This window comes from Arvicanthis niloticus, chromosome 26, assembly GCF_011762505.2.
Source record: "Arvicanthis niloticus isolate mArvNil1 chromosome 26, mArvNil1.pat.X, whole genome shotgun sequence".
Taxonomy (NCBI): Eukaryota; Metazoa; Chordata; class Mammalia; order Rodentia; family Muridae; genus Arvicanthis; species Arvicanthis niloticus.
In genome coordinates, this window is record NC_133434.1 from 38,464,064 (window position 1) to 38,477,083 (window position 13,020).

Here is a 13,020-nt window from a genome sequence, read left to right on the forward strand (position 1 = left end):
AAAAGGCCTAAATCTTGAAACCATAAGCCAGTCCCAATTAAAAGGACTTTCTCGTGTCATTGGGGCCTCAACGTGAGGAAGAAGGACAAGGCATTTACTGAGCCCCTGTAGCCACAGCCACTGTGCCTAACTTCCTGCCTGGAGGAACCCTCAGCATTCCCAGCCACAACTACCCACACCCCTTCACAAGCAGGAGGGTCTTCTCAACTGTATATGTCATCTGATGTGCCTAATATTCATGCGATCCTAGATGCAAGGTGAAAATTTGTTGCAAACTGATGATCAGTGATCCTGTGGCTGGAATCCTGAACTCACAGGAGTCTCCCATGGATGTGTGGCAGTGTAAGACAATTAGCATGCCTACCTCATGTACCTGTCACTACAGGTTTGCAGAATTTTTCTCTTTGATTGGGAGTGATCCAGAACACTTGGTTGGGAGGACTCAAGTAAAGTCTAGTGTGGGCAGAAAGAAGTGTTCTCCATTAAGAAAATTTGTTGCTGTTTCAGAGGATGCACATGACAGCTACAAACCTCTTTAACTCAAATTCTGGAGAATCTGATGCCTGCTCTGGCCTTTGTGGAAATTGTACGCATGTGGTGCAAAGACATTCAGCAGGCTGAACACCCATGTTTTATTAATTTTTCTTTAAAATAAATGTTATAATTTTAACTGTTATGTTTTATATAAGTGTTAATTGTTATCCACCTTGCCAGTGTAGTTTTTATCATGTGCACTGTTCCTCCGTGAACTCTGTTCTCTTGCACTCTTATTTAATTTAAAAACATATTGATAGGTATGATAATTTGTAGAGTGTCTATGTCTTGTTGTCTGAATGATTGGTTATTCTATGTTTCTTGTTCAAAAGAAAACTGGTTAAAACTGCTTGCTTATTTTAGTTTAAAACTTGCTTGGGAAGCAGTCTCAATTTACACAAGAAAAAACTGATAATTCACCTGCTCTGTGGCTAAGAGAAGGGCAATCAGCAGAAAGAACCTTGAGAGGAGTTAACTGTTTTCATAAGCGGCTCTTGGAAGGGGGCCAACAGTTTTTTTGCTTCTGTAGTAAGGAGTTGATAGTGGTTTTTCCCAGTTTGATAAGTGAAAGGATGCTTTCCTCTTAAATTACAGCTAAAAAGGTAAGAAAATCTGTTTAGATGTACATTTATTCTTATTTTAGTTGGTTTAAAAGTAATATAAGTATGTTCTATATATATGTCTTGGTTATATATTGTTGGGTATGATTACAAATTATAATTTTGGTAACAAAAGCGGGATTAAAACTGGTAATTCAGAGTTGGAGTCATTCAAAAACCAGCAGTATAAAAGAGATCCCAGTAAGAGTTTATATCCAAGATCAAAACAAAGCCCTGATGAATACCTTCTTCTGTTATACAATTGGCTTATTAATTGATCCCTCTAAAAGAGTTTTAATACAAGTCTTTGCTTTCATACAACAAGCTTTAACATTTTAGAGAGTGCTTGTTGCTCCAAAAACATCCAAAGACAGTATCTTTTCAATATCTGAGACATCAGTTATATTCCTAAATAAATTGACACACACCCAAAAAAAAATCAAAGAAGAAAACATAGTTTACTCATTTTAAATTATTTTCAAATGTTTCCAAGAGATGATAATTGGCTAAGATCTTATTTTAAGCTTCCCACAAAAAGACTTAAGCCTCTGTTTAATGTTCTTAAGAGGAATACAAACCCTAATTTCTTTCTACATTGGCTGAAAAAGAAAAATAATTTTACAGAATTGGCTGTTTTATAATAGTCCTTTGATAAAAATATTATTAATATAGATTTATATTTATTTCCAAAAGAAGTTTTAACATCCTGTTTTAAAGTTGTTACTGTGTTAATACAAAACTATAGGTTAAGATAACAAAGGAATCTTAAGAAAGAACTTAATAAAATATTCCTTATTCCAAACAATAATAAAATTAGTTATTAAAGAATACTGATATTTGGCCTAATACATGATCAATTCATTACAGCTTTTTTCTATACATGCTCTTGTATTTATACAGATAGCCCATAAGAGGTGTGTTTACTGTATTAATAGACAGCTCATTTAATGAGAAGATGATACATATATAATTAGATTACATATTTACTCTCTTGAGTTTCCCCTGTTTCAGCAAAGATAATTGAACTACGGGCTGTAGCCACTATTTAAAATACAAAAAATTAAGCTTTCAGTTGATATACTTTTAGCCAGTATATGACTTATGGTTTATAATTGCTTTAAATTGTTTCTCTTTTAGATATTGTTAATTTTCAAAGTTTACAAATACAGCTCAATTTAAGAAACATGTATTTTTCCTCAATTTTTTAAGACATTTAAGAGCTCATACTAGATCTCCTAGACCCCAAAAAGATGCCATAACAAATTTGCATAATAGATAGGTTATACACACTATAAAAAACAATTGGCCATACAATTTTATTCTTTACATTGGGGTTGCTGTTTCTTTATCTAGATTACACTGTGTCACTGTAGCTGATCTGCCTTTTGTGATCCCTGAGACCAAAAGCTGCAGTCTTTTGGCACTTAGCACCTCATTCTAAAACAGTCAAAGATTAAGTAAACAGCTTTTGTTTTGTCTGGGGCAAAAACTGCTGGGCTCTAACTTATGCCTGCTAATCTGAGGCCGCTTAAGAATTATTAAAGAGTTTATTATTAAGTGTAAAAAAGGTTTTCTATGAAAGCTATCTAAAGAAAAAGTACAAAGAAAACTATTTTATTTGAGAAGAAAACCATTTATTTTATATTCTAAGTGGAAAAAGACAAAGAGTTCTGTTTCATCTCTCCATTATATTTGTCCTCATATCCTTTTGTCCTCAGTATTCATATGTTCTTTAGAGTGTATGATCACATGTTACAAGCTTGTTACAAGTTTATACCAAAAATTAAATTGAGATAAAGGTTTATAATAAAAAATGTTTATATACAGATTTGTTGGAAGTGATTGTGTGGCTAAACATCTATTACCTGTGTGGCTCCACAGGTTCACAGAGGGTTTAGAACTGTAACTGGGTTATCAGTGAAGATTTATATAGATAATCCCAGACAATATTTTATTGTCTACCCTAACACCTATAGTAAATTGTTGGTTCCCTTTTTATTGATCTTTGGCAAATTGTTTTATGACCTCCTAGAATGTGCCCTAAGTGGAAAAAAGTCTGGTTGTGATCTAAGAATAATTAACTGATGTGAGAGACTGGCAGAATTCTTATTACAGTTTTGACTATCAAAAAAAGGCCTAGTAATATTCTCATTATAAAAGAGCTTAATAATCATGAATATAATTTTAAAATTTTTATAAAGATCATCATTAAGATTTTAAAAAGTCATCTATTTGTCTATATAACATCACCACACGACAGTTCATCTTTGTGGTTCTATGTTGAATAATAATAGCTTGAGACAACAATTTGATATTTTCAGAGAGTGTATAAGTTACATTATAAAAATTTACTTTCAGTGTACTCAACTTTTTAATAATGGTGTTACTACTTGAGGACTTATATTTAATAAATTATGGTAAGTAGATGTTACCCATTTCTGAGTTTAGAAAATTTATATATATATATATATATATATATATATATATATATATATGTGTGTGTGTGTGTGTGTGTGTGGTGTGTGTGTGCGTGTGTGTGTGTGTGATTTGACATCTTTTCAGGCTTTCTAGTTACAATTACTTTAACAAGAAAAACAACCAAATGTACAATTAGTTATTGCCTATATTATCTTTTTATACTTGTTCCATATCATATTAAAATAAACAAAACTGACTGTTACAGTCAGACATTTGCGATGTTTTGTTGACAATTTGGTATTACTCATGTTACTGGAATTCCTTGTAATCCTCAAGGATAAGGTATTGTAAAACAAATATTGTGGAACTTTAATATAGTGTCTTCATGACTCTCTGAGTGTGTGAGAAGCGGCTACTGGCACTTCTGCCCTGGTTTTACTGAGAACTCTAAAAAAATTGGCTTTTAATACAAAAGAGGGGGAGCTACACCCCCAGAAAGAGTCTCCCAGAAATACTCTTTATCATGCCTTGTTCATTCTCAGTCTTCTAAATCTGAAAGCTCATGGCAAACCTTCTGCTGATTGCCATTGACATGCTGAGACCAATAAAAACTATGCCACAGTTATGTGGAAGGACCATCTTACCCTTAAATAGAATGTCCTGGACCCAGTTCTCATATGTGGCCGATGATTGATATGCCTGTTCGATACCAAAGAAGGCACAGCTAAATGGCTGCCAGAAAGACTAATGAAATAAATAGATACCCCCACAAAAGCCAGGCCCAATTATAAATAAGATGAATAACAATTAACATCCAGGGAAGAGAAATCTCCCTGAGATTTCCCTTCTTTTTCCTTTCCAGGTAAAAATGAATCACCCGTGGTGTTTGCTATTGGAAGTTGTAATCCTGATGCTGGCCTCCAGACTTACACTATCCAGACCTTCAATCGGCCAGTGACAAGGACATCAAACAGCTAGAGACTGACACCACTAATCTGAAGAAATCCCTCGTTTTGCTGTCTGAAGTGATCTCCAAAGAATGCAAAGGACTTTATTGGACTTGATTTACTCTTTTACAATAGAAAAGACTGTGTACAGCTCTAGACTGCATACAGCCCTTAAAGAAGAATGTTGTTTTTACAAAGATAAGACAGATGGTTAAAGAGAACATGAAAAAGGTCAGAGAAGGCCTTGAGAAAAGATAGACAGCATAAGAGAGAAAGATGAGAGCTGGTACAAGAATTGGTTTTTAACCTCTTCATGGTTGTCAACCCTACTTCCTACAATTTTGAGACCATTAATTGGGTTACTTCTGCTTATTTCTTTTGGTCTGGGCTTTAAATAGGCTTACTAAATTTGTGAAACAACAGATAGATGATTTGATAGCAAAACCTATTCAGGTACATTATCATTAGTGTAGTGAAGGACACAGTCCATTAGTGAGAAGTTTTCTTTGATAGTGAGATGGTGGTCTATATTTGGTAAATATAGCTTTTATATTTGGCCTCACTATTTAATAAGGTTGTTCAGTTTTTCTCAGCTGTATGTAGACCCTGGCATGCTGAAGTAAGCAAAAGGGCTTTTCTTTCATCTGGGATATTCAGATACATCTATATGTGACAAAGAGAATCAGAAGCGAGAATTTATTTTCTAAATAACATTTCACATGATCAAACAATTTTTTAGGGCTCTTGTCCCTTCACTTGCTAAAGAGACACACTGCATTTTGAAAGTGATATACTTTACATATGCCTGCTTAAGATTACAGGTTTAGCAAAATCAACTTCTGTTGACCTTCAGTTAAGGTCTGTTGAAATTTCTTGTCTAGGTTATCCCTTGATCTTCTGAAGAATCTCTGTATCTTCAAGTTTTTCTTTGTACTATTTTCCCTCTTAGTGAACGTTACTCGATATCCTTGCTTGGACTGAGTGTGACTTCCCTTGGAAGCTCCGAGGGAATCATCCCTGTATTCTGACTCTCCTCAATGTAAACTGGACACAGGATAGGATAAAACTTAGATTACAGCCAGTTTGTCATAAATGTTGATCTGAAGACAGATACTTCAATCCCATAAGTATTTCCCAGAACTTTTATGATTTAAGTGCCTTAAATACCTCATTTATTCCTTCAGAACTTCCAAAGGCTTTGTAGGTTTGCTTTTCTTCTCATTTGGAAAATTTCCATCTTAATCTACATATAACTCCTTTATTGAAACCATTTACATAGTTAGATCATTCTAACATTTTATAAATGCTTATACCATAGCATACAATAGGTTTAACAAAAAATTCACAATCTATTGTGAGAATATTCATTCAGGAGTGGGAAATAAGCCATTTATATCCCCTGTTTCTAAGTTCTCATTGGCACCACATTTCAAAATTATCATAGTTCACCCTAAGATAACAATGAGATAATTGATTTTACATACTGAAAATTGACAAAGTGTTTCTTATGAGACTGTAGACATTCTGCAATCAGTCACATTAAAAATACGTTATTCAGTATACCTGGAGACAAATTTACATTACCTAAACAGTTTTTCCCCTTCCAAGTTGTATAAATACTGGCCAGCCATGTCATTTTTTGATAGAGGTTTAGTATCATTTTAAAAGCCCTGCTGTGATTATTATTATTTTTTTTTTTCTGGTTTTTCGAGACAAGGTTTCTCTGTGTAGTCCTGGCTGTCCTGGAACTCACTCTGTGTGCCCCCACTGCCTGGCTGCTGTGATTATTTTAATTCAACAAAGCTGAAGGTATGAAGATGGTTGTGTGCCAGGCGGTGGTGGCACACGCTTTAATCCCAGCACTTGGGAGGCAGAGGCAGAGGCAGAGGCAGAGGCAGAGGCAGAGGCAGAGGCAGAGGCAGAGGCAGAGGCAGAGGCAGAGGCAGAGGCAGAGGCAGAGGCAGAGGCAGAGGCAGAGGCAGAGGCAGAGGCAGAGGCAGAGGCAGAGGCAGAGGCAGAGGCAGAGGCAGAGGATTTCTGAGTTTGAGGCCAGCCTGGTCTACAGAGTAAGTTCCAGGACGGCCAGGGCTACACAGAGAAGCCCTGTCTCGAAAAACCAAAATTAAAAAAAAAAAAAAAAAGAAAAGAAAATGGTTGTGGTTTAATTTAGAAAATAAGATAAGCCCCGTGCTGGATCTGCCTATCTTTGTATATTTATCTGTTTTTAAAGAGGTTTTTACCAGATATAAATATATTTTAAATTATTAACATGTTTATGCCTGCATAAAATTTAAAATATGTATATATCATAATTAAAAAATGTAGATATGTTAGTCTTGTATGAGTGAGGACAATGTCCAGTATGAATAACATCTTCTGGTCTTGGAGTAGTAAACATTTTTAAACATGTTACCCATTCAAAGGAAAGATTCAGACTCATATTATCATTTTATATTTATTGTCCCTGTGTGGATATATTGACTTAATATATTTTTGTCCTTTCATATCAATATTTAAGTTTATTTTCATTAGGAACAAAATGAACTAGAGTCAAGTTAACAAGTTTAATTTACTTGTAATTCATTTGCTATTAAGTACATGATGTGAATAACAAACCATGTCTCACGTGTATATTCTACATGTAATTAATAAAAAGTCAATTTTTAATAAGCCATGAATTTGTGTCTATTGCTTGTCTGGGTTTTCTGTTTCAGAATTTTCATTGTCAAGTGAAAACTTCACATAGAAACCTTTAGTGAGCATATTTTTAGTTTGGGCAGAAAGTAAACCAGACATGTCTAGAGCAGAAGAGTACTGAAGGGCATTTCACCTCAGAGGAAAATTAACTGCAGAAATAGCTGTCAGTGAGACCCAGCATAGGGTAGCCTAAATGTCCTTTGCTGCAGACTGTCTGGCCCTTGGAAACTTATCCTTTGATTATCTGTAGAGTTCTGTGAATATCAAAGTCTTAGCTTTCATTGTTAGTATGCTAGTTTTGGAGGCAAATGGGTGGAAAAACTTTTAGGTTCTTTTGAGAAGCCTTTCTCTAACTAAGAGAGAAACTATCAGAATAAGAATAAAACAAACCATTGAGATATAAAATGAATACTTTGTAGGCCTGATATTTCTTCTTTGTTTAATAGGGATAATATTGATTCAGTGAGACCATCAAGAATAATGGTGGCCACCTTAGCCTTAACCCTGAGCCTAACCCTATCCTAACCCTCACCTCTTAATTTCCTAACCCCCTAAACCTGATTCTAAGAACCCTTATCCTAATCCTAACCATGACTGTCTAATACCCTAACCCTAACTCAAACCCTGCTTGCTGTGGGGCATATTTCTTAGTTACAACTTTTGAAGTGAGAAACCCTTTATTAATCTTGATCTTTTGATATGTTCAGATCCACCTTTAATCTAGGTTACAAATTCTTTTGACAACCTACATATATAAAGGACATTGGACAGGGTGGTGTTTTGTTTTTTGTACTTGCCCTACTTTTTTACAAAACAAAGGTGAATTGTTTGTTTATTTGTGTTTTAAAACTGGCATTAGTAAATACTTATCTCTTCAGAATCCTGGCATTCACTGAATATCAGGTGTAATATCCTACAACATGAAATCAACCAGCCCTTGATTTTTCTAATTTACCTTGCCCAAAAGCCTTTATTGGGACATTCTATTACATAACCTTTCTGTATACAAAGACTCATTCTCTCTGTGATTTGAGATATGTTTATCTACAGAACCTGTCCTAATCCAAGTGTGGTTTTTCTCCACTTTGTCATTGATGAAGATGTGCTGGCTGACAATAGTGCTCAACTGTGTTTCCCTTATGATTCTGGATTTTCTTTAGGTTTGATTGATACCTATCATCTGGTGAACCAGAGGTATAGTTTCCCTGAACCCAGCATGAAGCTTGTTTTCTAAACCCCCTTTTTAATGTTAATGGTTTTAACATTTTATATAAAACTCTACCTCATAGGTATCTGGTGACAACCAGGTATCCTCTTCCCCATAGCTACCTCTCTTTAAAGAGACATGGAATGTGTTCTATGGGTGTGTGGGGAGGTGAGGGTGAAGGGGGTGTCTCAGCAGGCTCATGCCTCCTGCTGAGATATTTTTCCCCAGGAGGGACCATGCCTCATGCTGAGACAGCTCTTCCCCAGGAGCAACCTGCCAGGAGACAGTATAGTATACAATATAGTTTTTTCAGGACATAGGGAGGGGAGTTATGAGGGTAGTAGAGGCAGAGAAATGCAGAGAGAGGCAGAGAGTAGAGAAGTAGAGGCCGGGCATGAGCATGTGGAGAGAGAAGGAAGAAGGGAAGAGCCAAGTGGGCAAGAGAAAGAGAGCAAGAAAGCAAGAGATCAAAAGGGAGAGGAAGGGGCAAGCAGCCACTTTTATAGTGGGTCAGGCCTACCTGGCTGTTGCCACATAACTTGGGTGGAGTTTAGACAGAATTGTAAGAAATAACTAGGGCAGTGGTGGTGCTTGCCTTTAATCCCAGCACTTGGGAGGCAGAGGCAGGTGGAGAGGCAGGTGGATTTCTGAATTCGAGGCCAGCCTGGTCTACAGAGTGAGTTCCAGGACAGCCAGGGCTACACAGAGAAACCCTGTCTCGAAAACAAACAAACAAACAAACAAAAAACAAAAACAAAAAAACAAAACAAAACAAAACAAAAAAAAAGAAAGAAAGAAAAAGAAAATAAAGAAAGAAAAAAAGAAATAACCAGGGCATCCTTCCTCTTGTGTGTCAGATTGATACCTCCACTGCACCTTGAGTAATGGGCTATGGAAGCTGTTCACCTTGATTACAGGAAGAAGAAGGCAAGTGCTGTGAGGAAACCTCAGATAAGGTCTGGAGTCAGGTTCTGTTAGGTGCAGGATCATTGCTCTCAGAGGGGAGGAGCAGGCAGCTGAAAAGCCAGAGCTGGAATGGTTAGTTCTTTCCCAGGGCTGAGTGGGGTGAGATTCCTCTTTGAAGACAGAAACAAATGTAAATGGAGGGCAAACCCCTCCTGAGCTCTGGAAAAGGTCTGAGCCTGCACCGGAAGCACACTCTAACCTTGAGGCGTGGTAAGACTCACTGGCCAATCGAGGCTCCCAGGCAGACCTGCCAATCAGACAAGGAGGCGGGTTCTTCCCGGTGTTATTTGGCAAGTTTGTTGTGAATGGTGATCTGTGCGCTGCTCTGAGCTCTGCTCTCAGGTGTTGTGTGGAGACCTCAGGGAAGCTCTGAAATCTCCTCATGGTGAGCACAGGGTCACTGCCCACAATGGGTAGGGGCAGGCAGTTGAGCAGTGGGAGCTGGGGTGCGGGGTCCTCTCTGGTGCCGCATGGGAAGCATCAGTCAGATGTGACCACCTGTGCGGTCCCTGGTGATGCCCCTCACGTGTTAGATCAGGAGGTGACCTCTGAGTAACTTCACTGTCGTGAGTGATTCTGAATCTGTCCCAAATTTGGACCAGTTGCTTTCTTGTAAAAACACGGGTGGTTTCTCTGACTCTGCAGCACCTGTGTCCAAACCATTTTGTCTTTTATAGTATACATTAAGAAAACAGGCATAGCTGGGCAGTGGTGGCACACGCTTTTAATCCCAGCACTTGGGAGGCAGAGGCAGGCAGATTTCTGAGTTTGAACCCAGCCTGGTCTACAGAGTGAGTTCCAGGACAGCCAGGGCTACACAGAGAAACCCTGTCTCGAAAACAAACAAACAAACAAAACCTGTTTTTAAGAAGACAGGTATAAATCTAACAGATCTGCTTTCATACATTACTTGTTTTTCTTTTGTTTAGTTTTTGTTAATTTTTTTCCGTTGCAGTTTTTTATGTTGCTTTACTTTTTACATTTAGTGTTTGATTATTATGTGGTAAAGGGACTTTTTTTCTTCTCCAATCTCTTGGGTGTTTTGGATGCTTCTTTTACATTAACATGCATGTTCTTTGGTTTAGGAAAATTTGCAATATTATTTTATTGAAAATATTTTCTAGATCTTTGGGCTGATAGTCTCCTTTCTCTATTCCAATCATCTGTAGTTTTCCCTTATCATATGTTGCAGAATTCCTGGTTGTTTAGGGTTAGGAAACTTTTAGAATCTACATTTTTGTTGACCAATGTATTCATTTTGTCCTATTCATCTTTAATGTCTGAGACTCTTCTTTCCTGTTCCTTGGGTGAACCTTACTTCTGTAGTTGTCAGTGCACAGGCAATTTCAATGCTTTGCTCTCAGGTACTTAGTAACTGCTTAAGTCATTCCCTGCCTCCATCACCTGCTGCTGTTGTCAGGGGTGCTTTATATACATGGACCACCAGCTACAGCCTCTCTCTGTTTGTTTTCTGTCTCAGTTCATGCCTTCTCTCTATTCTCTTTCTCTACTCTCAGGGCTCTCTTTCTGTTCCCTGTCTGTGTGCCTGTCTGCAGGTCCTCTTCTGTGCCTCTATCCCTTCCCCAGATTCTCACTCATCTCCCTACCCCAGGCCCAGACCGTCACAGGGGTGCTCCTTTGTCTCAGGACTTCCCTCCGCGCCGCTGCGTGCAGCCCGGAGCCTTTTTTTTTTTTTTTTTTTGGTTGTTTTCGAGACAGGGTTTCTCTGTGTAGCCCTGGCTGTCCTGGAACTCACTCTGTAGACCAGGCTAGCCTCAAACTCAGAAATCCGCCTGGTCTACAGAGTGAGTAGACCTCTGCCTCCCAAGTGCTGGGACTAAAGGCTTGCGCCACCACTGCCAGGCTTGGTGACTTATTTTTCTGGCTGTTATTTATTATATTCCTATGCTGGTGTCTAGGCCTCTGGGTTTGCAGTGATTATTATCTCGGTACTGATTTCTGGATTTGTCTTGCTTGGGTGGGAGTTTTGTTCCTGGGTTGCAAGTTGATGTCTGGATTTACAGAGAAATTTGCCTGATGTTGCCTCTTTTACTGACATGTTTGGTGGGTATCCTCAATAAAGAATGCTTGCTAATGTTGGGAGCAGGGAGAAGCAGTGGGCAGGAAGAGATGATCTTAGCAAGCCACAGGGAGACATAGTCAGGACAGAGGTAAAGCTGCCTCTGGTGTTTAGTACAGTGCTAGGGGAAGCTGTGATCATTGCATCTGGGATAACAAATAGTGTGGTAGATCTATAGAAAGCTTACCTGTGTCCTGGCAGGTAAAGCATGTGGTTGAACAGGGACTGTCTGCCCAAGTGGGGCTGAGACACAGGGATGAGGCAGGAATAGAAGGTCAGGTGGGATTGTCTATCTTATCTATAAGATGATGCACAGGGGGAGAGGCAACTTCCCTGGTATTCTGTCTCAGAGTAAGTGCAACTAATATTAGGATCTGCAGTAACAGATAGTGAGGCAGGTCTTTGGATAAAGTACCTTTTCTACTGCCATGCATGGCTTGTGGTTGAACAGGAGCATCTTTCAATAATAAGGACCTCAGGCACAGAGATGAGTTTGTAGAGCCCAATCAATTCTGTTTTAGAGAGTGTACAAAGTCTACTTGAGCAACTATCTTATGACAAACCCTCCTTGTCAACAGCTAGTCAAGGTACAACTGCAGGGTTAAGCTACATATCGATAACTAAGACACCTTACAGAGAAAAAGTTAGTCTACCCAACAAGTTGCTGACCTGCATGTTAATGTCCCAATCTTGCTGTAACTGCAATAAATACCCAGCACCTCTAGACTTGGTCTCTCAGTTTTGATCTCACGTGAGGCTGACTGGTGAGAATCCTTATTACAGAGCTCATAATAAAGACCTCCATGTGTTTGCATTGCAATAGGCTCCTTGTTTGTCTCTGGGGTCTCTGTGACTTGGACATAACATCTTAGTGCATTGACCCAACATCCTCACGACTCCCAACTAAAGGATTGAAATGCTGGTTGTTAAGATGAACCATTGTTTCTATGTCAGTGACTTGTCTGCCAGATTTGTGTCTGTGTGCCTTGGTTTTCAGGTTTTTCTTGAGTATATGTCGAGGGAGATGACTGAATTGAAGGTGCAACCCTGCTACAGTGGATACGCTGGACAGTCATAGCCCCAAAGTGCTTCGAAGATGTTCCAGAGCATGGTATAGTGAACAGTGTGCCTCTGGTCTTAATTTCTGGGAAGGTTAGAGCAGACTTGGAACCCTGCTACAGGGCTCACAGCTGCCATCCTGTCTTCATTTTCTCCTCTGTCCAAGTGGAGGAATCTGCTGGGTAGACTTTACTGCCCCCATGGCTGTCTGTTATGTGTGTGGCACTTTCTTATTCTGTGACTGAGAGAAGAAATAAGACTGTTTCCATTCCAGTTGATTTAGTTACTTGTCCCTCACCTTGGGTTAAATCCTTCTTACCAACAAAACTAAGACCCATTGCATCCAGGGCAAAATCATGTTCTTCCTACCCTGTTTTACAGGGTGGAAGGACAAAGACTTCATTTTCTCCCTCCCCCCCTTCCCTGTTCTACCCTCTGCCCAGTCCATGTGTGACTCTGTAGTTTTAAAGTTGTCATTAGATGGGGGGTTGGTTGTTCTTCATTCATTACAAC